The sequence below is a fragment of the Alligator sinensis genome, unplaced genomic scaffold (genome assembly GCF_000455745.1).
Source record: "Alligator sinensis unplaced genomic scaffold, ASM45574v1 scaffold511_1, whole genome shotgun sequence".
Taxonomy (NCBI): domain Eukaryota; kingdom Metazoa; phylum Chordata; order Crocodylia; family Alligatoridae; genus Alligator; species Alligator sinensis.
The window spans coordinates 668,066-692,853 of record NW_005842114.1 but is presented as its reverse complement, the minus strand read 5'-3'; the positions used below and the strand labels follow the sequence as shown (position 1 = coordinate 692,853).

The 24,788-nt window shown below is 46.5% G+C and overlaps 1 protein-coding gene across 5 annotated transcripts in view; it reads left to right on the top strand.

Moving 5' to 3' along the window:
• LOC106721812 (disks large-associated protein 4-like) overlaps positions 1 to 24,788 on the top strand; it is a 244,452-nt gene that overhangs the window by 142,542 nt on the left and 77,122 nt on the right. For 2 of the 5 annotated variants that reach the window (XM_025205383.1, XM_025205379.1), the window contains exons 2-3: positions 5,444 to 5,537; positions 16,244 to 16,386. The exons of 1 other annotated variant lie outside the window; for it this stretch is intronic. The gene's annotated coding sequence lies outside the window, so the exon portion shown is untranslated. The remainder of the gene's footprint in view (positions 1 to 5,443; positions 5,538 to 16,243; positions 16,387 to 24,788) is intronic. 2 more of the 5 variants (XM_025205380.1, XM_025205381.1) reach the window with 1 other exon arrangement.

Sequence of the window (24,788 nt, the reverse complement as noted above, 5' to 3'; positions counted from 1 at the left end):
GAAAGAGTGGGGTTTTGATGGAAGTAATACAGTAATAACCCAGTAGTAACCCAGGCACAATTGTTAATTTGCATTTCCTTGGGGTGGTGACGCTGATATTAATTAAAGGTAATTATAGCACTGCTATCCTTGTGTAACTGTAGTGTGCAAAGACAAAGGCAGTATTACAAGCCCCACGCTCTTTCCTCCAGTCTCAATGAAGCATTTTATTTTAAGTAAACTCCAAGGTTAGTGGAAGGATGGGGCTCAGGCTCTCACATTTTGCCCCCTTGAGAAGCTAATCTCTGCTGGCACAACCCATGATGGATGCCATTGCTGATGGATACTGGAGGGCATTAGTGGCATATTCTAATAGTGTTAGTGATGGATGCTGGTGATGGATGTTGGTGATAAATGCCAGTGGCATTGATAACTGACACTGACAGCCTTAGTGAGTGCTGGTGTTGATGAAGGATGCCAGTAGCATTAGTGATGGATGTTTGTAGCATTGATAATGGATGCTGCTGGCATTAGTGGAGGATACCAACAATGTTACTAATAGATGCTGGTAGCATTAGCCAGAGATGATAATAGTGTTTGTGATGGATGCTGGTAGCATTATAGATCCATAGATGCTTGGGTCCAAAGGGACCTCAGCAGATCACAGAGTCTGATCCCCTACCCTGGGCAAGAAAGAGCACTGGGGTCAGACAACCCAAGCCAGGTGCATGTCTAGACTCCTCTTAAAGATCCCCAAGGTGAGGGAGAGCACCACCTCCCTTGGAAACCCATTCCAGATTCTAGCAACCCTTACCATAAAGAAGTTCTTCCTGATGTCTAACCTAAATCTGCTCTCCATCAGTTTGTGGCCATTGTTCCTAGTTACTCCAAGGGGTGCCCTGGTACACAGAGCATCTCCTATTCCTTGCTGCTCCTCCCTTCCCCCCAATGGATTTGTAGGCAGCCGCAAAATCGTCTCTCAGCCATCTCTTGCAGAGGCTGAAAAGATCCAGGGCCCTCAGTCTTTCCTTGTAGGACTTTGCCTGGAGGCCCTGAGCCATACAAGTGGTCCTCCTCTGAACCCTCTCAAGGTTGCCCACATCCCTCTTGAAGTATGGCACCCAAAACTGGATACAGCACTCCAACTGAGACCTGACCAATGCCACATAGAGGGGAAGTATCACTTCCCTGGACCTGTTTGTCATGCACCTGCTAATACATGATAAAGTGCGGTTAGCTTTACTGATCACTTCATCACATTGACGACTCATGTTCATCTTGGTGTCAACAGTGACTCCGAGATCCTTTTCCACTGCTGTGCTGCTGAGAAGGTCCTCCCCTAGCCTGTAAGTGTGCCAGTGATTCCTTCTCCCTAGGTGCAGCACTTTGCACTTGTCCTTGTTGACCTGCATCCTATTCTGTTCCAACCACTTTTCCAACCTGTCCAGATCTGCCTGGATTTGTTCCCTACCCTCTAGTGTGTTAACTTTGCCCTATAATTTGCTATCATCTGCGAATTTGGACAGAGTGCTTTCCTCGCCCTCATCCAAGTCACTGGTGAAGACATTGAACAACACAGGTCCAAGGACCAAGCCCTGGGGGACTCCACTGCCCACATTGTTTCAGGTTGATACCAACCCATCCACCACCACTCTCTGGGTGCGAGTCCTAAGCCAATTTGCCACCCACCTGACCGTGTAATCATCTACGTCACAGCCACTTAATTTATCTGTGAGAATAGGATGACATACCGTATTGAAGACTTTCTTAAAATCCAGGTAGATGACATCTACCTTGATTCCTGCATCTCAACATTTTGTGACCTGATCATAAAAAGAAACAACGTTTGTTAGGCAGGATCTGCCTGCTATGAATCTGTGCTGGTTGCCCTTCAGCATTGTTTTTCCCACTGGACTCCCACAAATGTGATCCTTAATAATTTTTTCAAAGGTTTTCCCGAGTATAAAGATGAGACTAATCAGTCTATATTTACCCAGATCTTCCTTCCTCCCCTTCTTGAAAATTGGGCAACATTGGCCCTTTTCCAGTCCTCTGGGACCTGACCTGGGCACCAAGAGTGCTCAAACAGCCATGCCAGTGGCTCTGCTATGACACTGGCAATTCCTTCAGCACCCTTGGATGAAGATCATCCGGGCCTACTGACTTAAACACATCCAGCCCCTCCAAGTGTCCCTTCACTAAGTCAGCACTAACAGTTGGTGGGCTGGTTTTCCTCTTGTGCCGGTCTATGGTCCAATTGGGAGATTTGTCCTGATCTGTAGTCAAGAATACAGAGGCAAAAAACTCACTGAAGAGCTCAGCCTTGTCCCCCCTATCTGTCACTAATTGCCCTAGTTTATTCTGTAGGGGTCCTATGCTACCCTATGCCTTCTTTTTACTCACTATATACCTCAAGAAGGACTTTTTGTTGTCTTTAATTTTTCTTGCCAGCCTAAGTTCCATTTCTGCTTTGGCCCTTCTGATTGCCTCCTTGCAAGTGCGGGCAAGTATTAGAGATGGATGCTGGTGACCTGGCTAATGGATACAGATAGTATTAGTCACAGATACTGTGGTACAAGCAATGCGTGGAGGTGGTCATGTTAATGGATGTTGGTAGCATTAGTGAAGGATAATAACAGTGTTGCTAACAGATGCTGGTAGTACTAGCAAGATATACCATTAGCATTAATGGTTTATGCCAGTCTTGTATGTCTAGGTCATCTGCTCAAGTCTGACTTGACTTAAATAACTGGCGTGCCTGATGGCTGTTCAAAGGCTTTTATGAAATGAGTAGATGGTGTTAGTGCAGTTCCTTATAGAGAGATGTCTGCAGGACACAAGAATAAGCTTGCAGAAAAGGTGCTTAAGGGAGGACATGATAGCAGTCTTCAAATACTTGAAGAGCTGCCATAAAGATGACAGAGAATATCATTTTTCTCTTGCTGCAGAGAGTAGGACATGGACCAATAGCTTGAAGTTGCAATATAGTAGATTTAGATCAGATATCAGGAAAAAACTTCTTCACTTAGAATAGTGAGGCAGTGGAATAGACTGCCTAGGGAAGTCACGGATTCTTCATCACCAGAGGTGTTCAAGAAGAGGTTGGATAGCCACTGTTGGGGATGATCTAGGCATAGCTATATCTATGTTCTACTGTGGATATTTCCTATACTTCTGGGTTGTGCTGCTTGCCACGTGGGGCTGGGAGGAAATTTGCACTGTTGTTCTGCATGTTGTTATTGTTAGTGTAGGAGCATATTTTGGCCATTAACAGTAACTGTTATGCATGTTGGCAGTCTCAGTAGAGAAAGCAAGCAACGAATGAGCCTGAAGACAGAACATTCCCTTGTCTCCAAGAAGCCATCACTCCAATACAAACAGGAGGCATACTTGGTGGGGCGGTATGTTTGCTTTCCATGATTGTGGTGAGAGGACATTGATCTCAGGGCCTCTAAATCCAGTATCTTTCCCCAACATGAAGGAGTTCTGTGATGTAAATGTAAGTTGGTAGAGAGGCTCAACTGATCTTGAGAAGTCGATGTAGTTGCCTTGCCTATAGGGCGGTGACTGGACTTTGCACCTCAGCTTCCCAAACCCTGTAACTTTTGTCATTTCTGCTGCTAAGTTGGGTCTGCACAGAGCCCACAAGTGAGAATATAATGTCCTGAATGGGATAAGGAAAGAACATCAGTGGGTTAGTTGGGCAATCTTCTGTTCTCTCTGTTCTAGGATTTTGTACCAGCACTCATCATCATCATATCTGAATCCCCTCTCCCCCAACTCCAAGTAGCCCCATCTGCTATAATGTCTAAGCTTTAGGCCTTCCACTCACTGGAAAAGGATTTTAGGGGATGTTGGGCTTATTTGGAAGGAATCTTGTCTGTATGCTGCCTATCTGAGCAGTTTATTAACAGATTTCACTCCATTTCAGCGATGATTGTAAAGGAGCAACAATCTAGTTATCCCCAGAAGAAAACATCCCTTGTTGTATGGTGACAAGATAATCAAACAAAATGAGTTGGTTCCATGTTCCATGAGCAAAGACCCAGATTATCTCTATGTGCTTGGAAGGTGATGCCATGGGATGCTGCTCCAATATCCAGTAGCAAAGTCTCATGTCTGAATTTGTCATTTCTGACAACAAAGTGCCATTGTTTGTTTTTCTTCTTCTCTAACATAAATTAATCCAAATCAGAACCCAAGATCCAAACCATCTCCAATTTTGATGAAGTTGATAATCCAATTGTAGCTTTCCACCAGGCCTCTTATCTGTTGAAACAACCTTCATCTACCTAAAAAAAATAATGACCGTTGGGAAGTCGTGTTCCAGGTCTCGAAGCTTCTCAGCTCCATCAGTGTGACAAAATTGGAAGCAATGGTAATAAAATCACAGGGCAATAGCACTCAGTCCTCACTCAGTACACTGCAGTTGTATGTTGACTGTCTCATTCTTAGTGGAAGAGCACTGGATAATCTATATTGCACTGGCATTGTTTTCACAATTTATTTGTGTATTGTTCATGTAAGGGCATTTTTTTCAGTCAGTTGCTGTGGAGATGACAGTGAATTGTACTGAAGAAAAAATCACAAAATTAGATGGTATTAGAATAGCACCTAGTGACCTCAACCCAGATTACATCTCAGTTGTGTAAGGTGCTAGATATACAATTAATAAGACACAGTCCCTGCAGTCTGAACAGACAAGGGGAATAATAATAAAGTTGCAAGGGGAAACAGAGGCAAAGTGACTTGCCAAGGTCACACAATATCTATGGTAAAGCCAGGAAGTGAGTTTAGATCTCCTGAGTCTTGAACTAGAACATGAGGCACAAAATCCTTCCAGAAACAAAGAACCCAGTTCCCCTCCTATTTTTCCCCAGGAATCAGTGAAAAGGAGCCCCACCAGAGAACAGGTGACAAGCATGGGCAGATGGCTGCTCGGAGCTGCTGGAATGACTCATCAGAAATAGAAATAAAAGTGCCATTAGCAAGGGGTTTTCCTCATGGGACTGTTTTCATAACAGGGATTAAAATGTTTAGAAAAAGGACAAGGAAATCTCTCCCAGCTTAGGGTCCAGTCTAACCTGAGGAGCCCTGAGAATGAAGCCTTCCCTTTCTCAGATAAATTCTCCCTCCTCTCTTTTCCAAGCAGTCAGTACATAGTCCTTCCCCTGACAAGTGCAGGGGGCGTGGAATGGAGAGTGACCCTGGGTTCATGAGGCACCAGGTATTGATCCTTCATCTTCTCACAGGTCGGCTTCATAGCTTTCCCAAGGGACTTTGATTGGGCTGTAAATGAAGAGGGACAGATTTTCAGTTCAGTGTAAATCAGAGTAGCTCCACTGAAGTCAATAGAGCTCCACTGACTGCCTTCAACACAGGGGCTGGGCCCAGAATGTCTCGAGAGCAAATGCCACTACCTCCTTTTAAACCTAGCATTTCCCTTTTTCTCTTTAAATGACAGCCCTTCATGACAGACAGCTCTGGAGCCCAGAACGACACACAAGGGTCTGGATACTGAGTCCAGTCTGTCCCTGAAGTTCAGCAAGACGTGAGAGGTACAGTATGGTTCAGGTCTGAGTTTTGAACTATTCCTTCAGAAACAGAAGGAGAGGAGAGGGAGAATACTTGCAACCCCACCTGGTTTGCTCTTGTGGTATAGAGGAAAGCAGTACAGGAGTTGTAGGGGAAGCCACATAAAAATGGAGCTGAAAAGTGTGCCTCAATTATGATCTTCCCTTCATCTAGCTGTGGAGCTATGTAAATCACCAGCTACTAAAATAAAGTTCTGAAGTATAATAAAAAAATTGCTATAGCAACTTCATGCCTCTGCTGACCTAGTTTGAGACAAAGGAAGTGCTCCTCAGCATCTGAATGCATGAGGCTGCAGTCTGCTGGAAGGCAAGTTGTGCTGATTGATTACAATGTTGTTTTATTAGCTCCAACTAACACTATAGATTGTTCATACCTGCTTCCTCTTTGATTGGACTCCCATGAGAAAGATGCATATCTCAGCCTTGAACAAACCTCCCCCAAAGAGTGGAACCTCCTCTGCGTCCCTAATGTTCCTCTTTGCCTCAGATGTTATCTAGTGTAAGACCACAGCCTCAATTCCCTGTCAGCAACCTGAGCTTCTGGCTGAAAAGGAGCAGCCTTGAGAAGGTGACATCTACTGAAGGAAAGGGACACTCGCCCATCTGTGATTAGAAAACTCTGCTGTAGGAAATTAGCTGATTTAGCTTTCTCTTGCAGATAGAACACAGGCCTGAAAGGTACATGACAGTATGTCATTGCTATGTGACTTTTGACGGGGTTTGAAGAATTGACATTGGCAGTCTGGAACCAAGCTACACCTGTACAAAGATAGAGAGTGCTGCCCAGTAGGAGTGTGCGAAACAGGCCATATTCAATTCGGATTCGGATTTGGTCCAAATCGGGAACAGTGATTTGATTCGGATCACTGTCCCCGATTTGATTCAGCCAAATCTGAATCTAAAGATTCAATGCTGATTCAGAGTATCAGTGATTTGGCCATAGACACAGCTTTAAATGTTTTTTGTTCATACCTCGAGGTAGCAGGCATGGTTCATAAATGCTGCAATGCTGGGGCACACAGATCGTCCACAGGAGTGTGGGGGGGTCCCCCATGCGCTCAGCAGCTAACCCTGAAGTAGACTGGAAGTACTTCCAATCCACTTCCGGGTCCTCTGGGGAGCACACGGGGGACCCCCAGCACTCCTAGGCTCGGTGATCAGCTGCGGGGGGACCCTGGGTGCCCCCCCCCAACCCAGGAGGCACTTGTTGCCAAGCCAGGGGTGGGCGGGCCTCCCCCCCCCCGCATGCTCCCTGGTGGACCCAGAAGTGGACAGAAAGTGCTTCTGGTCCACTTCTGGGTCTGCTGCTGAGTGCTCTAGGAACCCTCCCGCACTCCTGTGGGACGCTCCATCCACCCCAGTATCGCAGCATTCATGAGCTACCTTGAGGTATGTAGAAAAAAACGTTTAAAGCTGTGTCTATGTCTGAATCCCCAAATCTTTCCAAATCAATTCGGGGGGTTCTGATTCGATTCGGAGAAATTAAAGGGTCTCCTGATTTGATTCAGTGGCCGAATCTCTGAATCAGGCCAAATCTCTGCTAAATCAAATTGGGGACCAAAGCTTCACGCAGCCCTACTGCCCAGATGCAAGCCATGAGGTCTAACAGCTAACCTCAGGGCTGGCGCTTTAGCATTCTCTTGCAGAGGCAATGCCCATAACATGTAGGAATTTCTTGCCACTGCTCAGGGCCCTGGAAAAGCATCAGAGAAACTGAGCCTGACCCTCTGCTGACTTTCCCTAAGGTAAGTCAGAAGTAGCCCTACAGAACTCAGTGGGCATGTCTACACATTCATTTAATGCACAGTAGTTACTGTGCATTTAGTTTAGTACTTCCTTAATGAAGTACTAACTAAATGCACAGTAACTGTAGTAGAGCTGGTGCATGGTTTTTTAGTGACACTTACTGCGCAGTAGCCTAATACTACTGTGCAGTAGCGTATTAGCACGGTTTTTGCCTGACATACTACTGCACAGTGTTATTAGGCTGCTGCGCATTAAGTGTCTCTTGTAGATGCACCCAGTGGCAAGCAACAATAGTGTATGTCTCTATATGACTCTCTTTGCATGTCTGCCTGATGCAGGGAAGGCATGCAAAAACCAACCACCACTTCTGCAAATTGTTCACGGTGTCTTCTGCTTACTCTCCTGAGCACATAAGGTAGGTAACTGGGATGAACACCCATTTCTGCAAAGGAGTGCACAGATCCTGAGCCAGTTGAACACTGGCCCCAGCTTTGACTTTACTGGTATTGTTGAAAAGATATCACTAAGGAACCTTCCCTGCCACAGTGAGTCACCAGGACAGGACTCAGCCAGTTTTATTTAGGATCTTAATAGGTAGGGTCAACAGAAGAGCCTTCCCACCTCATGAGAGGGAAATTCAGGCAGTCAGCAAATCGGAACCAGTGCTGTGTGCTTTTAACCAGGGGACCCAAGCCAGGCATAAATCTGACATTCGGAAAATAGAAAGCAGTAAACAAGCTGTCTTAACACTTCCAAGGGCATCCTGACAATGCAAAACCATCATGCCCGAGTTCAGCAAACACACTGCGATACATAAGGCATCCTTCAAAAACACTCCCTGTTCATGGAAGCTCTGTACACTGAAAACAGGCAAATAGTGAGTGCCTTGAATCTCCCATCTGTTCTGTCCTGGTGTTCTTTGTGGCACTGCAGAGCACACCCCATCCATCCCAACAGGAAAGGATTATGGCATTACATCAACCAGCTGAGGACAGTCTCATTTTAGCCTTTTCTCATTATGGCCTCTTCTAAGCAATTTAATACATAGGGCTTTGTAGCTGACCAGCAGCTGCTGTGTCCTACAGAATATCAGCAAGCCCGTTAACAGCACTGACTAACTCCTCTTCCTTCCTCGCTAGTTAATCAGTGCTCATCTTTCATTTTAAACCCTCTCTTTTTCATATCTCCTTTGTTTGTTCTTGTTTGACCTACTTAATATGTTCACTCTCCCCCTTACAGAACAGATGACAACCTCTGGAGAACTTTGAGAAGCATTCTATTTAGGGACAATCAATTAGATTGTGTAGTTTCTGGGTTTTTGTTCCCTTAGATTGTATTTTATTACCAGGGACATTTGCATGAAAATAAGTTCTCTCTTTCTTAAGAGTTCATCTGCTTCTGCAGCTTATTCAACACCTGAAGTCAAAAATCCTTTGTCACATTGCAACCACTTATTTCCCCAGCAACTTGCAGTTGTGGAACAAATAGACATAGTGGCATCAGGAGCACATGAACTTTTAAGGAACAAAGACTGCTCTTCTTATCCTACTTGGTGGTTTCAGTCCTGTCCATCACCATCACCACAACTGGTATGAACTGGCAGTCTCAGCAGGGAATTCCAAGCTTGAATGACCAATGGACATTGAATATTGATAATGAAAAGGTGAACTGCTCTTCCGTAAGGGCCTACTGCAGTCCAGTGTGTCACTGAAGTCCCATGTAGGCCTTTTTGGGGGATTTACATGCTTAGGCCTTTACATAGGAGTTTATTTAACTAATATGTTTAAATCCTCATGTGGCAGGGCAAGTTGCTTCTTAATGCTTTTAGCCAGTGGAGGGAAACCTGGTCTGTCTTAGAGACATACTGGGTTAGAAGTGGTGGGGAAGTAGCCCAGGGGAAGTTTGCCCTCTCACTTTGCTTGCTGTATATGTTGTATGGCTAGGAGTAGGATACCTTTAATAAACAGAGACTAAGATGACAAAAGAAGTTGTCTCTCACCTCTTCCCAAAAGAACAAGCCTGAGAGAAGTTCTGCCAGGTATATGAGAATGTTCTACCAGATGTTTCTGAGGAGTGGAGGGCTAGAGTGTTCATGACCAGGTACTGTGATTGGCATTGCTATCTGACATACTGCTGCAGTAAGCCAAAAGGCAAGGAAATCATGAACCATGTGTAGGAATGGAATCTCATGTATTTCCATGTGTTGGATGTGCCCAACTCATAGCAAGGGAGCAGGATGGGGAGGCACAACTCCTCCTTCATTCTTGGCATTAGTACCTCCATCCTACCTGTCCCTCATGGGTCAGGTCCAGACGAACGTGGCCATGCGGTATGTGGGGCTGCAGACTTAACACACATTCAGCTGTTCTCTGCACTGCAGAGTAGCAGCACCAGGGGAAGGGGGGGTTGGTCAAAGTCCCGGGGCCAAAGAAACCTGCGCAAACCCCACCCCCCCAAAAAACAGAGCGGCATATGTGGGGTCAGTGCTCACTGCTCAAAACTGGAGCCTGGCTGGCTGGAGCCAAGCTCGGGCTGCCGGCCAGGCTCTGAGTGACAAGGTCACCTCTGCTGCAGCTCCAGAAGGTCCCCAGGACCCCAAGTAAGGCTGCTGCTGGGGCCAGCCCATCCCCTACCCCACCCAGGATAACCTGCCATGCACCAGAGGACATGTGGCGCAAGTGGTCACCAAGAACAAGTAGCAGCGGCACAAGGTGTGCCACTGCTTTTTGTCCCCAGGGAAGTAAATATCCACACTTGTGTGGATGAAGCCCTGGTGGTTCAGCTGAAATATACTTTTCCTAACATGGAAGGGTTTTGCTTTGAGAATGAAGGCTGGCACCATGCAAGGAGTCAAAGGGATTTAGGACCCTAATTCCTGACAGGTTTGAGCATGTCCCTCAGGCTTAGGGTCAGATGAGAAATGTTACTTGCCTTACAACAGTGGAGAATTTGAGCTTAATCCTGGGGCTGACAGAACAGCCAGCTAATCTGCTGGGATTCACTGTCTCTACATAGAAGTCATAATGGTATGAAGGGTTCCTTGCAGCCTCCATTACTGCCACAGGACACCAAATCCAAAGGGCTAGAGAGTAATATGATGATGGTTGAAGCTCAGACAGTGTATTCACTGCATCCTGCCAGGAGGCACGTGCAGAAAATATCTCACCAAAATTCAAGCCTCGTTTCCTAAGGCTGCTGTTCTGAACATGGACATGCCATCAGCTCCTATGCAAGTCCATGAGTGCGCCCTTACACTTCCAGGGCTGAACTCCAACTGTGCAGGGGTCAGGCTAAGAACCTGGACAGAGAGCTTCCCTACAGAGCTTACACTGTTGTTGAATGTACACAGAGGACCAAGATCCAGGATATACCATGCCTAAAACAGAAGTAGGCAAGGCTAATGGAACATATGGTAGGCCTACTTTGGTCAACCAGGGTTATGTAACAGCAGACAGTGAGGCAGCACAACTTGGTGACTACAGATCTTGGATTACATACAGTCTCTGTCACATCAGTGCCGCACTATTGACTTCAAGCCTCAAGAGGAGAATTTGGCTTGTGTTCTCCTGTAGCAACACCAGTATCCAGCTCTAGAACAGGAATCCCTGAATACTGCTGCTTCAAGCTCCTTTGTATTATCTATATATATTTTGCAATCAAGAGAATATACCCCGGATACTGCGGAGAACTACACAGCAAGATGAGGAGCAGCAGAATGAGGCTGGAGGAAGACCTGTTGTATAATGAATTGTTATAAGTAGAAGTTTTCTATTTTTATCCCCGTGATTAGATTCTGAACTCTTTGAATCATCATTAATGTAACGCCCTGGAAGCAGCCTGCAGCCTCAGCTGAATGCTGCATAAAGTGTTCCCTGCTAATTCGGGGAATGTTTGAAATCATGCGTGTAGGCAGACCTGCGTCACATATGTCGTGGTGTACAAGTTTTTTCATTTCTTTGGTGGGGAGGGGAAGGTAGGGGACTTTTTCTTTTGCCAATTGAAAAGTCACTTGTTCCACATCCGGCCATTAAATACTATGTTGCTTGGTTTCTATATATAAAAGTACCCATGTGTTAGCAGTCAGATTGGATGGAAGAGGTGCAGCTAGTTCAGAGATTAAGGGCATGCTGAGGCCAAAGGGGTAAGGGCATGGGCTAGAGGGAGTAAGCACAAGTTTCAGATAAAAAGATAAGATTGTAGATTTAGATTAGGTTGGTTTTCCCTGGTTGTACATGGTGATTAAAAGGTCTCTGGATGGGCTACATGGGAATTCAGAGCTCTCTTTGTGTGTTATGTAATTTATTTGGGACTGATCAAAACTTGAGGTGAAAAATTCAAGGCCTTCATAAGAGACGTGATGTCAGGTTGCTCACTTTGCCTCTCCATTATACCAAGATTTAATCCATTGGGAATGCCCAGCAATAGTAGCACTTCACAGCAATTCCTACACCAGTTCATGCTTACTGGTATTTCTGCAGAGTGAAATCAGAGGCTGCCAAGAAAGGTCTGCCATCAGGAGCCACCAGGAGCATAATAAAGCCAGACAAAAAGAGTGACAGGTGCAAAGAAAGAAATGCACTGATTGGCTAGGAGTGGGAAGCCAGAGAAGGGAAAGCGGTGGTGGTGGGGAATGGAACGGGGGGGACACACAACAACAGATGGACAGAAATGGGAAAACAGTTATTCATGCTGTGATTCAGGCAGGCAGGCTGGAAAAGAAACTGAGCTCTTTATATAAAGTACCAATTTTTCAGGAATCAAGGCTCATTCAGCACTCAGTCACAGTGGAGCCACCTTGTCCACAGTGTAGGACATGGACTGGAGAGAGAGCAGACAAGGGCATCTTGGATTGGCGACTTATGGTAAATGTTTGCATGTGGTATATGATTATCTTGGGCTTGGCTGACTCCTCTGTTTGTGATGGCTCAGCCATTATGAAGGCCTCTACTGGCATTAACTCCAAGGAAACAATGGAGGTGAAAAGCAAAGGCTGAAATATAAAGTCCTGTTAAATATTTATTCCAGTAGAATCCTATGCAAACTAGTTGCCAGTGCCCTGTAAATCCAATTCCCAGCCTGCAGAGCACCCAGAGAAACATTTATCACCCAGCTAGAAGAGTCATGGAATACTCCTGCTGCTAACTCTCACTGTCGTGCACATCCATATCTGTTTCCCATACATGCACATACCTGCATGAATACTGTAGACATCTGTAACTCCCACACACATACGCATGCACATCTATATCTGACCCAATAGATATACAGCTATTCACACATACAGTAAGCCACACACCTTCACACTCCCCCCACTCCCTCCTCTCTCTCTCTCTCTCTCTCTCTCTCTCTCGGCCAAAGACATATGTATAACCTGCACAAACAAAATAACATATACTTCCCCAAACATACACGGATGCATGTGCATCTCTTACCCAGGCCCATGTGCATACAGATATGCATGCCTCTATGCACTAATACTTCCACACATCTGAAAGCAGCAGTGGCCAGATAGGAAGCTACCCTCTCTAGCAAACCTGATTACAAGCAAATCCAACTGCTTCTCTGCTCCGTGGGACTGATTACACTGCAGGACATTTAAAAAATGAGCACCACTTGATTCTGAAGTGGTGGAAAGCCTGTGCCATTGGACAGAGGTAAGCAGGCAATTCCAGAAGTCTGGGGTAGCAGGGAAAGGGGAATGTAGCCATGCTCCTTATTCATCTTTCTTCACTTCTTACTAAGTCCAGGGCTTAGGATTTGCCTTCTGCTAAAATAGATTTGAAATGGTTTCTAGGTGTCTTTTGCAGTGCTCAATCCAGCAGCAAGGAAGTTAATTATTTTAGCATTTAGGCACATAAAAAAAATCACAGTGCTCTGCCTTCTTGTTGGCTGGAAGAGCCCCCAAATGGTAGAAATGGCTACGCTGAAAGAGCTTGTGCTTGCCTGCAGATGTCTGTTTAATTAGCCGATGTGTGACGGCTGGAGACACAGCAGAGAAGTTTGAGAGCTGCCACTGAGACACATGCTGACTTCTGTAGTGATTACGTGGTGGCTAGATATCTCTGCATCTCTGGGACCTCTGCTCTCTGCTTCATAAACATGAATTACAGCATCCAGGCAGTAGAGGTGGGCACATGGGATCCCAGTAAATAAGGACATCTCTGTGCCACATGGCCTGTGCTTCTCCAGTAGGAATAGAGGTGGCTGTGAGGGGCCTAGTGGCTCTTTGTTCAGCATCACATTCCATTTTCTGTCCTGAACAGTGAGAGCCAGACCAGGAAGGAAATGCACTGCAGCCACGGAGGCAGCTGGGGATGGGGGAAGAGAGATATGGAGGAGGAAGCCACTGCCAAATCTTTGCCGCCAGAAGACCCAGCAGCAACCAGATGGTTCTAGCTGCAGATTCTCCTCCCCGCATGGCAGAAGGTTGAGTTGGAGAGGTCTGCTTCAGAAATAAACCCTGCTGCATTCTTAGTGCTGATGATGATAATTCCTGGTTTGTCTGTTGTATCTAGATTTTGATTACAAATCCCATGTCCTTCCTGGCTCTAGGCTCTCTCATTGCTGCTCCTTTCACCAGCCTGCCCAACCCCAAAAAAGATGTCAGGTGTCCAAACACACTGGTGCTCAGTGACAGGTTCCTGAGACACATGGTTGGGCACACCAGCATTTTGCAGAATTAACATTGTTCATGCATTCTCTGGGGCCTTGATCCACAAGGTGCTGTGTGGCTTAACTCCCACTGAAGTTATTTTATGATACAGGATTAAGTCCCAAGCCTCTAACTAATAATTATGCCTGAACTTCCTAGATGTTACTCCAAAGAAGCCAGATTTTCTCCAGTCATTGCAACCGGTGTTCACTCTGGACCCTAATGGTGCAAGCTTCAGTTTTTACATTGTTAACTATTGTATATTTGCTTATATTGACAAAAGTGTGCAGTTATCCTGTGACTGTGGGTAAAACGTAGGTGTCACCAACCCCATTCCAACTGCCCCCTTGTGTAGGGGGAGGAGTGTGGATACACAGATATCTATTTTTGTGGCCTGCAACAGCAATGCTGTTGCCCTCCTGGGTAGTCAGAGATTGTTCTGAAGCTTCTGCAAACCTCTCCTGACTTTGGGAATGGACAAATATCTGCAGGAATTTATCTGGCTCCAGAACCAAGCAAACTCCAAGCCCAGAGTTTCATTCCAACTGTGAATGCACAGTCTCCTCCTGTGAGCTCCTGGGAGGGACAGATGGATGCCTCAGTGACTGAAGAAACAGCCCTTTAGTCAGCAGTTAGTCATCAGTAAGTGTTGTGTATGAGGGACTGCTGAGCACTGCTTACAAGAATAAAAGGTTCTCTATGACTTTCCCAGCCCTGCCTGGCACTCTCCCTTCTCAGTGCCGTTCTCTTCCTTAGTTGTTCTTGGGGTCTTCCAAGAGCCTGTTTGAGGCCGCACGGCATTTGTATGCATGCTCTGGGAGTGGTGGGGGAGGGGGTGCTTTAATTAGAATGGCTCCTGGAAGGGTGGCCTCCTTGAATTCAAGAGCTGCTCTAATTAAAGCACCCGGAGCATCACGTGTATCAGCGTCCCCATGCTGAAAAATGGAGGCAGGGGTACTTTAACTAAAGCTCATTTGATGAGCTTTAGTTAAATCACCCCCACTGCCATTTTTCAGCAAGGGGACACTGATACATGTGATGCTGGAGTCCGCTGGAGCAGGGTAATTACCATGCTCCAGCAGACTTGATTAATCGATGCTGCTCTGATGTGCTGTAATTACAATGTGTCAGAGCAGCCTCCCTGCACATGTATAGGCATCCTCAGTGCTCTGCCTTGCTTTGCCTAATCTGCCCTACACACCAAATCCTTTTCTCTTTGCCTTCAGTCATGCCAGTTAACGCCACCAGGCTCCACCAGCTGATGTACTGCAATCCATCAGTTGTATTGAGAGGCTAGAGTAGAGCTCTCAGAGCAACCATCTAGGAGCAGTATCAAAAGGGTAGTATTGACAGGCAACATCTGGTGTGGCTGTTTCTTCATTAGCAACACTGAAGGTGAAAGTTCTGCTTGTTGTTGGCCAGTTTTGTAAATAAGACCCATGCACCTCAGAGCAAGCACCTTCCAGTGCATGTGTTCTCTTTCCTATGTGTGTAGCAAGAGGAATGGTTTCTGTGACTTCAAGGGATGGATGGCAACCCGCAATTCCACCATCACAAAAATATAGACCAAGAGCAATAGACAAGGCATGGAAATGAATTCCATGCAAGCTGTGATAGTGCATGGTGCTGTCTAGGCCACCCTCAAATAGCCTCTCAGCCTAAAACCCAGATAAGAGTCATGCCCTGTAAGGGTGAAAGGACCATAAACATGGAGAGAGACTTATAGCTATGATGAATGTGTCTTGAAGCTTCCACAGATGGCTTCTCCCAGATGAGAAGGACCCTGGTCCCAGGAAGTAACCTTGTGAGCCAACTCAGAGTAGGGTGATGGAGCTTTCCAAACCTGTATGGTACAGCAGCAACAACAGAGCAAGAGCAGCTGGCTTTGTACTTTCGGCCAGCTGCTTTCTGAGCTTATGCCTGCATCATGATTCCAGAGACTCAGCCTGGCTGTACCACTCTACCAAGACAGTATGGTCATATAATGGATGTATAGGATCATCCATACATCTTTAACCATTATCACCATTGTATTCCAGGACTCTATTCTCCACCTGTTGTCTTCCTTTTGTCAAATGCACTGAACCAAAATGAGAGAGACCTAATCCTTTCAGTTACATTAGGAGGCAACCATGAGGCATCAGTTACCTTAGGAGGGCAAATATCATATGCAGTGAAGCCTCCCTTACAATGGAAGCTTCTCATGTCAAAAGGAAGACTTGATTCAGTGCTCACTGAAGCCCAGTGTAATGTTTCCCATCATCTCCAGCAGGACTTGGATCATGCCCTCAGACCTGTAATCCCCCTGAGACATCACTGGAAGGAAGGAGGAAAATAGCAACAGTGGATCCCATTGGAGAGAGATCTCAGTGGGGCATGATGATTTTGCTCAGGCCAAGCTAGAAGCCATCCAGGGTAAGAGCCATCAACTCCTGCAGGATTGGAGCTTGCATTTATTTTTCTAAACCTTGTGATTGCAAAGTGAACCTGCTGATCATGAGCCCAGTGATGCCAACCTGAATCTGCAGGCAGACATCTCCTGCGCCTTAGCTGTCACTCAGAGCTTTCCCAGTCTTCAGCAGAGGGAAAACTAACCCCAGCACTATCAAGTTAGGTCAGGGGTGGGCAAAATGCGGCCCGGGGGCCGGATGTGGCCCTCCAGGCCATTCTATCCGGCCTGTGGGGCCCCTAAAAAAATTAGAAAATTAATATGTATCTGCCCTGGGCTGCCTGTCATATGGCCCTCGATGGCTTGCCAAAATTCAGTAAGCGGCCCTTGGCCCAAAATAATTGCGCGCCCCTGAGTTAGGTTCACACACTTGTTGGAACATGTGAGATCTATGAAGCTCAGGCTTGTTTCACAAACAGCTGCTTCTTGGGATGCAGAGAACCCAAGGAACAGAGACCTGTGGGGTGTCATCTGGCATTGCCTGCCATCTTCCCCAGCCATCAGAAAGCAGGGCCAGGGCTGAGTAAGTGAAGACAGACCCTATTACAATAAGCTGGGGGAGGAGGGGCACAGCAGCTCTTTCCCCTGGAACCTTGGCTCCTTCTTTGGTGAGCAGAAATGGGCCTTTGCCTCCAGCTACCTGTCAGGAAACCTCTGACTTCTTCAACTCACTAAAGCTTGTCTGCCTTTGATCCAAATCCCCTCCTCTTTCTCTTGGTTACCTCCTTCCTTGCCCTTTCCCCATGGGGCCTCATGGTTTGTGATAACTGAGTAGGTCTTCCTTGAAGCATTGGAATCATGAGCTTTTCCCAGAGAGTGGGCCAGTGGTGTGCCTAGCACGTGGCTGAAGGTTGCCCTGGGGAGTTGTCAGTGAATTCCTGATGCTCCATCAGAGAAGGCAGAACTAAACATCCTGGCAGGGCAGCTTGGGGCAACTCAGGCTGTGCAGGGCAGGAACAGTCCAGGTCCAGCTGCTGCAGCTCACAACCCTTGATAAATTTGCAAACTGCAGGGGTCACGGATTTGGGAAAATCAATTTTATGCTTTTCATCCTCCCAAATTAAAAACATGGCAGCAAAGAGGGGTTTTTTCCCCCTCCCCGCATCTCTCTGGGAAGCAGTAAGGATTGCAGAAGGGAATTGAAATGTAATGAAAACAGCTTAATCTGGCTAAGGGGGATATTGGCTCAGCAGAGAGACTGCTGTCACCTCTGCCCTACTGGGGTGGGAGTCAGCAAGGGAGCAGCAGGACAGAGGGATTTGCACTATTTTGCCTTGGAAAGAAATGGAGGGCCCTCATCTCCCAGTACTAGTGGCAAAATTCACCTACACCCACCACCCAGGGGCATGGGAATGCCAGTCACAGGGTTTGATGCCAGCAGAGTGCTGTGCAGGAGGGAAAGGCACCTTTTTGTTGCCATTAAATCAAAGGAACTCCCCTTCTTGTATGAGGAAAACCTGTCCTCCTTGAATCCCAGCTTCTCAGATTCCAGCGTAGGCAAGATGCATGCATAATTGATACAGCAGCACATCATCGTGAAATAGAGAGTTATTGCTCCCAGCAAGCCTACTGGTTTCCCATGCATTTCAAAATTGCCCTCCTACCCATGGCACAGTCCTCATTGTCCTCTATTCCCCTCCCCTAAGGAGACAGCCATCCTTTCGCCCTCATACGATTACTGGTGAAAGAGCCTTCCTTTCTGTGGCCTCTGTTGCATCTTCTCTGTACCTCCTGTCCTCTATATTCTGTTCCTTGTCTCAGCTGACCCTTTATCTGTTTCCCATCTTTACTCATTTCTCTTTTCCTCCATGCTATGATCTTTAAGGCAGTTTTGTTTAATTCTGAGGCACAACATCTACAGAGGACAAAATACAGCAGATGATGATGTGCTTTATGGCTGGCAGACTGGACAAAAAATTCAATAACTAAAGTTTCTCCTAATACAAGTCAGGAGATTTCCAGTTGAAATATTGATCCCCTTTTTCTGCATTATAACAGGCATATTTACTGTCAATATTGTGAGAAATCCCAGTAAAGACAGATCAACATCTACATTAAGTTTTCCTGAAGAAATATGCTTCATGAGATGTATCGTTGTAATCAGATCTGATTGCAATATATATATATATATATATATATATATATATATGTCCTGCACCACAACCCATGGATTAGGATGGGTTGACACTGAGCCCTAAATGAAGAGCTATTTTTACTAAGCTACTACTACAGTTACATAAGTATTGCAAACAATAAAACCTTGAGCCAGATCTGGGGGAGGTGGTGTATATATATATATATATATATATGGAATGCCCAGATCTGGATCAAGGTTTTATTGTTTGCAACACTTACCTAATTGTAATAGTGGCTTAGTAAAAATAGCTCTTCATTTAGGGCTCAGTGTCAACTCATCCTAATCCATGGGTTGAGGTGCAGGACCCAAAATGCAGTGAGAATCTGGGGGTCAACAGAGCCATGGGACTGAACAGCAAAAGAAACCCTGCTGGGGGCAACAATCAGCTGAGTGCCACACAGCAGAACACCGTGATGGCTTCTACTGGGGCAGGTTGAATGAAGTTGAGATGGTCAGGCATTTTCACAACTAGGCTGTGCGCAGTCAGACTCAGGGTCAAGGATGTGAGTCCAGAGTAAAAATTCAGAACAAGGTCATGGCCAGGGTTTGGAGATGGCAATCACACCAGAGTCCAGATACCAAAGTCATGACTGGAGTCAAAGAACCAGAATGGTGGTCAGAAATAAGCCAAGGCAAAGTAGCCAGGTTTAGGGTCCTGGGGTCAGGAATAAGCCAGGATCAGGATAGCAGTTTCAGGATTTGGTCCCTTCTAAAGTTTGCCACAGTCTCCCTGCCTATTCATTCATGTCAGGCAGTATCACCATTAGCAGGTTTGATCTCTTTCCATAGACTAGATTCAGAAGACTGAATTATTTCCTACTTTGGAGCTATTACTATTTCTTCCATTTCTTTCAATTCCTGGTTTCAGTCCTTTAGCCAACTGGTTGACACTATGTTAACTTTAGAGCACAAGCAAGCTATGAGCTGCCTGGCACTTGCATGATTCTTTAGTTTATCTGAATTCTGCTGAGTCAGAATGATTAGGTACTTGAAACAACAACCTGGACCTTCCCAGTCCAGCTTGCTTTGTAGCTGGGCACCAAGGGCATGTGCAAAAAATGGCTTCTCTCTGAGGACATGACAAGAGTCTATGTGAGTGTGTGTGCACCTATTAGAAGGAATGGGTGGGATGTGACTGATGGTGAGCTGCAAGGCAGAGGCTGCAAAAAAGGGTGTTTTTGGAGGAAAGTGGCTCCATGAGCCTGATTGTCACGCATGTTAGAACCATGAATGTACATGCAAAATGTAGAGGCAACTGCATGCTTAACTTGTACATATAGCAGTCATGTGCATGAATTGGGTAATTGCCTGCACCAGTGACCAAGAAGGCACCTGCTTGAACAGCCACTCAGTCTGTAATGGAAAGTGCATCAATATGGGTACACGTTTGGCACCAGCATTTTCCGACCGCAGCAATAGAATACAGGGCCCGATTGTCGGACAATGCTGGTGCCAAACATGTACCCATATTGATGCACTTTCCATTACAGACTGAGTGGCTGTTCAAGCAGGTGCCTTCTTGGTCACTGGTGCAGGCAATTAGCCAATCGGGCCTTGCATTCTACTGCTGCGGGAGATAAGGGAGATGGAGCAGTATGAACTCAGCGGCAATCCACGCTTGGTACAGTGGGGGCTGGCAGCACAGAGCAAACCAGTGAGTGAAGTTCCTGCATTACAACTTTGTACCTGAACATGACGTAAGTTTGCAGGTGAAATAAGTCAGGTTTTTCTGCATATATGCATCAGGTAACATCAAACAAGTCCTGCTTTTGTCTAACTCCAATGCACAATCTCCTAGGCAGATAGCAAGCTCTGTGGAAGGCCTCTGACCTGAGCAGAATCCGCAGGCTGCCACAAGGGAAATCCTCTGCGTCATCCTTACCTTTTTCCAACAGCCCACAGAACCAGTGTCTTATCCTGGCCAAAGGTGAAGAGAGCCTTTTCTTCCACCCCAATGGGCAGAAGCCCCCAAGGGTAGCCTCTCAAAGCCTCCCACCTCACTCCTATTGGACCACCCAGTGCACACTTCATATTCTTGCCCCATTCACAAGAGATAGGACAGCTGTGTCCACCCTTGGAACCCCAGCCATTGCCAGGCAGCTGTTGCCCAGGGAGGCTGATGGTTGAAGTTGGAGACAGGCTTGTCAGCAACCAGAGAGGAAATGTGATTGCTCTTCCTTTCTCTCATGTATTTTCCCCCATTTCTGCCTAGCAGCTTTCAGCATATCACACACCTCTGCTGAGCAAGTTCTGTGCAGAAGAGGGGTGCTGACCCATGAATGACCCATGCAAGCAGGCCTGCAGCAGAAAGGGGATGAAACACTCAACATGCAGCTCAAGCAAGGAGCTAGCTATGGCTGTGACTGATAGCAAGGATCTGTTAGTGCCTTGGAGCTGGTTCACCTGGAGATGCTGAAATCCAGCTGGGAGCCTCACAAGAACATGTATGTTTCTGACACTCATTAAGAACAAAGCTCTGCTTGGGAAAGTTTCAACAGCTCTGCCCCCTCAGCTGAGGGCCAAGAGCCTGCCAGCCTGCTGCTCAGGCATACTGTCACCAGCTCAGTGGGCAAAAAGAGGCATCTGGGGAGTGTGAGCCAAAGGAGGACTGAGATATGAAATCTGCATGTTGCACTGGGCTGTGACAGAAGCTGCTGGGAATGGATTTATCAGGATGGGGATGCTTCAGAGCACAGGCCTTGAGTGAGCCTAATCCACCTAGCCTGGCTATGTTGCTGCCTTTTCAAGTTAATGTTGCTGCTATGCAATAGAGAGCTAATGTCCTGCTCCTGATGGGTATAAACCAGTAATACGCTCGGGGAATATGAAGGTAAAAGAAAGTCCTTTGGGACAGGACCTGTTCCTTCCTTCACACAGAGTCTGAGAACTTCTGGAGATGCATCATTAGTAATAGACAACAATACAGCTAAAAGAACAATATGCCTGCTTAGAGAGTAAGCTTTATGGGGGAAGGGCCATTGTTTTGTTCCGGGTTTGTACAGCACCAAGTGCAGTGTGCCCTGCTACATCCCTGATGCTTCTAGGCATGACTGCCATGTCGATAATATGAAATAAGGCACAGTGCCACAGAGACATATGTCTGAATCGTGACCATAGTTCTGAGGACATGCTTTGTCTGTTCAGCACCTGGAATTGCCATTGGCAAGAATTGCCTGGAAAACCCTGCAAGGGTGATTTTCCTTAGAGGGGAAGTACATAGAGCCCTCACTTGGTGATGATTCAGCTGCGATCAGCCCAAGAAGGGGTTTGGTCTCTGCCTAATCACCACTTGTGCAACCCACAGAAAAACTGCATGATTAGAAAAGTCTGCTTGGAGGGATCCCCTTCTGGAACTGTGTAGAAGGTTGCAAGAAGAGGCTGAGAGACAGTGGCTGAGCTGCTTTGGATTTGAGGATTGGTATCACTGGGGGTGCTTTTGGGGAGTGAGGTGCATTGGCAGAGCTGGGCTAAAAGCCAGGAGTGAAGTGCACTGGCAGATTGATGTAGGGAGTTTGTCTGTGGGTTCTGGGTGAGGTAGACTGGCACAGTGATGAGGTATGGGGCAGAGTGTCAGGTACCACCTGACTCCGCACTTTTTTTAGCAGCAGCTCCACTCCCAGAGTTTAAATTCGTTCTCACTATTAATGTCCAGAAAGAGAAAAGGGACAGCAGCAGCTTCCTAGGTCATAAAACAAGATGGCAGGCCCCTCTTTTTGCCAGCCATTGTGCTGAGCAGATGCCTGCCCAGATGCATCAAGCCCCATCAGAGCCACCGCTACATCCTGCTCTCTGATCCTGGTACCTCCCTGCTCTAGGGAATGAACATCTTCACCTTCTTCCCCTCCCCCAGCCAAGCTGCTCCTGTGTCTCACTTTTCTACTGGAGAAGCCAGCATATTCCAGACTGCAGGTGTAAATTGCACAGTGGTGGAGTCCAAGGTGGGATTCTCTAGGAGACTAAAACACAACAAACACAGCCCTTCTGTGCCTTTCCATGGCAGGAGGTCTCTGCAGCTGCAGCTGTTCAATCCAGACAGTGATAATGGAGTGTTTGGTACCCAGGAGTCCATGAGTTCTGCAACCAATTGCTGAGCTCAAAAACCAGGAAGGGATTTTTGCAAAGCACATGCCCATTAAAACCAGGAGCTTGTGGTACCTGGAGTCCGAGGCATTAATAATGGCAGAGGAAGGCTTCCCATCCTCCCCTCCAAAAAGCTAATAGCCTACTGAGGTGTATTCGCAGATGCATTGTTTGCAAGGCAAGGGAAACGATTCGTCTGCTGTGTTCAGCATTTGGGAGGCCTCACCTGGAGTACTTTGTCCACTTCTGGGCAGTGCAACTCAAGAAGGACTGAGGGGAGAATTTGATAACAGTCTTCAAATATCTGAAAGGTTGTTATAAAGAAGCTGATGATAGACTATTCTCTGTGGCCACAGGGAACAAGACAAAGTGTGATTGTCTTAAATTGTAGCAAGGGAAATTTAGACTGGATATTAGAAAAAATTTTCTTACTGTGAGTGTGGTTAGGCATAGGAACAGGCAAGCCACAGACACTGAAATATCCATCTTGGGAAGTTTTTAAGAACAGGTGATACAAACACTCACCTAGGATGGTGTAGACAAGGATGATCCTAACTCAATCCTAACTAAAGCAAAGATGACCTCCTGAGAACTCTTCCAGCCCTTCTTTTCTGTGACTGTCTGATTCTAACTGTAGCCCTAGTATGTTGATCCATCCAGTGATCAATAGTGTCTGAAGGTCACAGCCATCTGGCATCTGTTTGCTGAGGTTTCTAGAATACTCATGACCAGCAATATTTGAAATTACCCCTGAATGAAGCACTCATTGCAGGAAACAGCCAAGCATCAACCCTGTGATGGACTAGATGGGACATAATCAACATTTTCCCATTTCTCTGCCATGGAAGCAAGTTCACAAGAGTCACCATCCTAGCGAGCATTGAAAGGCCAAGGACAGAATAAGCCATTGAGATTGAATTTGCACTCTTCCAAAACCATGGTCTGCCCATGTCAGAGCAAAGCCAGGATAGCAGGATGGTGTACAAGAAGCTGGCTTGGCCTCTGCTTAAAACTTGAGCCCATGAAGGACTGCAGTCTCCTGAGCTATCAACACAGCAAGTTTCACCAGCACTAACAGTTGAATACCAATGCCTCACTACTTCTGCCAGGCAACTGAAGGGTTTGGTTTACTCTTGCCACAGAAGTAACAATTCCATCAGCATCCAGAGCTGTACTAGAGTCAGCTGCAAGGATGATGCAGGATCTTCTCTCAGCTAAGCGTCCCTCATGGATACTGCAGATGGATCTTGCATGAGGAATGGTCATGTCACCACCCAGCTTAGTGTCAGCATGCAGACTACTTTGCTTCATTATTTAGGGCATAAGGGAGGCAGGCTGGGGTTGCACTAATATCAGAGTAAAGTCCTAATCCCTCTGAGCTTTGAATGTTCCTGCAATGCAGATTGTCAGGGCCTTAGATTGAGAGAGAGAGGAAATAAAGGGCATGTGAGGCACAGCAGTCCCAGAGAGGAAGTGAAACAAAGGACTCTGCTCCCCCAGAGCCCATGCAACCTGCTCTGTCTCTTGCCTTCGGGTCCATGCACTGGTCCTGAAGCATCACAAGACCTCCTTGTGCCAGAAGTAGTGATATCTGCCCAGGGTTAGTGTAAACAAACAGAGGAAGCTCAAAACTTCTGGCCAGGTGTTGATGTATAGTCAGCACAGGTGAAACACAGTTGTGGAGGAGCAGCTAAACTGGCATCAGACAGGAAAAGAGGAACCTCAAGTACTCAGGGCCCTAGCAGGGGTTCAAGGATTGTTCCAGGAACATATCCTCCTTGACCCACTCTCAGGTCTAGGGCTTGGATGGGTGGGTTGTAGGAAGAAATCTCCCAAAACACAACTAGGTTTTCACTTTAAAGCAGCATAAATAACTCCAGGCAGGGGAAAAGAACCAGGCAGGATGGGCCTGCTTCTCACTCTGTGCCCAGCTGTCTCCAATAAAGGCTGTGAAAGCAGAATGGAGGATGCTGTTTTTGGCCTGCCTGTTGTTCTTGAAAACCAGCCCCTGGCCCACTCTGCAGGCACCAGCCCTGGTGTGGAAGGGATGCAAGAGCTGCAGTAAGTTCAACTCCCCCAGTTTCCTAGGCTCCTTCAGACCTACTCACAGCCCCTTCTGGATGTGTAAGGTGCTTGCTGAGGTGCCAAAAG